The 3,387-nt window shown below is 39.7% G+C and overlaps 1 pseudogene; it reads left to right on the plus strand.

The window, feature by feature from the left end:
* The first annotated feature begins 1,964 nt into the window (after positions 1-1,964).
* The window catches only part of LOC111818205, a 74,310-nt pseudogene continuing 72,887 nt past the window's right edge, over positions 1,965-3,387 (plus strand).

Consider the following 3,387-nt stretch of genomic DNA (forward strand, 5'->3'; position numbering starts at 1 on the left):
GTGGTGGTGTGTGCCTGTAATCCCAGATCTTGGGAGACTGTCAACAGTTGGATCACTACAAGTCCGATCTAGTAGTGAGACCCTGAACACCCTGTAGACCATTCCCTAAAATACAGAAAAAAAGAAAAAAAGAAATGATACAGAATTTCACTAGCCAAAATGATAGGAATTCAATAATGGTTGTTATATTACATATTATTGTCTTCAAATTAGTTGTTCAGATTACCAGACATAAGCATGCAAAATGTGGCCCCTTTTATTTTGTTATTGCCTAGTTTAGTACATTTCTATAGGTTATTAGCTTAACAATACAATTACATGTGGACAATTGTAAACATATCATACAAGTGCTTATTTATTTATTTATTTGGTATAGGGTCTCAATATTGCAGCCCAGACTCATAGTGATCCTCCTGTCTCAGCCTCCCCTGCACTGGGATTACAGGTGTGTGCCACTATGCCTGGTTTTGGTGGCCAGCATGATGTGCCTGGGGTTGGCACAGCATGTGGTACCAGGGATCGAACCAGAGTCCTTGTGCTTGCCAGGTAGGCTCTTGGACTGCTAAGCTATCTCTCCAGCCACAAGTGCTTTTTAAACCAGGAATCTGGAATATCTTATGGTGAGTATTCCCATGAGAAACAAGTATCTTCCCATTTTTGCCCATTATTACTATATAATTATTCATATATTACTTCTTGAGACTTTTTTTCATAAATTATACAGTTAGTTATTCTCTCTTGCCTCTGATCATTTGCCAAACATTTAAGCACAGCTTAATGCTTGACCTCTAGCCTTTTCTCTTTCCATGCAAAACAATCAGTTGTACTTAGCTGGGTGTGGTGGTATACACCTTTGACTCCAGAACTCAGGAGGATGAGGCAGGAGGCTAGTAGCCTGGAATACATAGTGAGAATTATCTCTAGATAAATAAATAAGTAATCAATTTTGCTCCACGAAATTCTGCCCACTGGGTTGATTTCAATATACTATAGTCCTTCAGGGATACTCAGAAAGGGGTTATGTTGTAGTTGTCCATATTTGGGAGAGGCTTGCATTTTGTGCACAGATATCTGTAAATCAAACCTATGTTTTCTCCTCCTAAGTCATTTGGCCTCCTCATGAGACCATAGGAATGGTATGGACGGGAGAATAATATGAGAGGGGCCATGTGCATTTATTTAGTCCATTTTCCCCTAGAATTTGTGCCTTCAGGACCTGCTTAGCCAGATCTCCGATATAATACTTCCACTTAATAATGGAGTGCTACTTGCACCCAATGACAAGCCTTTGTGGATCAGATAATACCAAATTTATGAGCACTACTGGTCAAGTCTCATAGTTTCATGCACCATGACTAAGTATTCAGTCTCCACTAAAGCCAAAATCAAGGCAAATGTACCCTCCCCATCCCAAAACTGAGAGTAATGTGCAGAGGACCGCAGGGCTTTGCTTACAAATCTGAAGAGTCTATGTGGTAGTTCACTTACAGGGGCCTCCCAAAGGCTCTAAACTGCATTACTTTAAGCACCACTGGATTTGCTGGATCATATGGATTCAATAACAAAGCAGTTTGGCCAGCATCCTGAGCTTATTGAAGAGGCTAATCCCTTTTTTTTTTTTTTTTTTGTCTTTTAGGGAAGGGTCTACAAGGTGTTCAGAGTCTCACTTCTAGATAGGACTTGTAGTGATTCTCCTGCTTACAGCCTCCCAAGAGCTGGGATTACAGGCGTGCGCCACCACGCCCAGTCTCAATCACCATCTCAGGGCACCCCGGGGGCAGGGCTGGCACAGCAGGCCCGGGCATCAAATCCCAGGCCCCTGTGCCTGCTTGCAGGCGCTTTAATCTGCTGAGCTATTTGGGTGGCCCTCTGAAGAGGCTAATCTTGATTTAAGCCTCACTCAAAACTAACAGCTTTTCAGCACATAAATATATCAGTCAAAACAGTACACCTAAATGAGGAATATGTTGCCTCGAAAATCCAAGTAAGCTCCCCAGTCTTGTAGTTTTCTTTTGGTTGTAGGAGGTTGTTACATGCAACACTTTATGCTTCACTTTATTTTTTATTTTTTTATTTTTTTATTTTTATTTTTATTTTTTTTGTGGAACCAGGGATTGAACTCAGGTCCCTGAGCTTGCCAGGCAAGCACTTATTCCACTGAGCCATCTCCCCGGCCCCCTGTGCTTCATTTTAGAAAGGATATGATGAAATTCATCATACTACTAACCCCATACAAATTTCACTGAGGTTTAAAGTCCCAATCAGGTTCATTAAGCATAATACTATCAGTGTAATGGCCCAACTTGGTATCCCATGGAAAGGAAAATTGAAAGAGATACCAGTGGACTAAATAATATAGGACTTGAAAGCTGATACATCTTTGAGTTGATTAATTTTATGTGTCATTCTGGCTGGTCCATGTTACCTGTATTTTGCTAAATGTTGTTCTAGATTTTTCTTAGACAATATTAACATTTAAATCAGTAGGATCTGAGTAAAACTGATTACCCTGCATAATGTGAGTGGATCTCCCTGTAAAAGGAGATTATGTCATCAAATTGTTTTTCATTTTGAATTATATTATTAAATCTTCCATCCTTTTGGACTACCCTGAAGATACTGGACTTGCCAGTCTTGACAGCTGTATTAGCCAATTCTTTAAGATAAATCTCTTTCTCTTTGAAAGTTCATATGCGTTACTTACTAGCATTAATTGTTTATGTACTTTAACCCCATATACAAAGTATCATCATAGTAATACCTAGATCAGTGTTTGGATAACTTGGATCTAAAAGAGGCCAATATAAAGGCATGTTATTTCACACAACATAGCATCTTACTACCAAATTCACTTTAGCCAAGCTGACACCATATAGACTACCATATCTTTTTTTTTTTTTTTTCGGAACCAGGGATTGAACTCAGCCCCTTGCATTTGCCAGGGAAGGGCTTATTCTACTGAACTATCTCTCTGGCCCCTAGACTACCATATCATAAAGTCATAGTCACAGTCTTTATCACAGGCTTTATAGTCTATATGTTATAGACTACAGGTAGTCGGACATATGAGAGAAGACGTGTCATTAATGTCTTAAAGACAGTATCCACTATAAAAGTGTCACTTGACACCCAAGAATGTAAAATCACCTGGGTTGTTATTAACCAGACTTAAGCATCTGTCCTCTAATTCTGGTATGATAGTACATAAACTGGTAACAGTTGCAAAGACAGCATATAGATATGGCCTCTGTATCATGGGGTACAGTAAGTCACCGACTTATGTCATCTACATTTTTTTTTTTTTTTTTTTGGTGGAACTGGGGATTGAACTCAGGCCCTTGCGCTTGCCAGGCAAGTGCTTATTCTACTGAGCCATCTCCCTGGCCC

The sequence above is a fragment of the Octodon degus genome, unplaced genomic scaffold (assembly GCF_000260255.1).
Source record: "Octodon degus isolate 3935 unplaced genomic scaffold, OctDeg1.0 scaffold00083, whole genome shotgun sequence".
In the NCBI taxonomy this organism is placed as follows: domain Eukaryota; kingdom Metazoa; phylum Chordata; class Mammalia; order Rodentia; family Octodontidae; genus Octodon; species Octodon degus.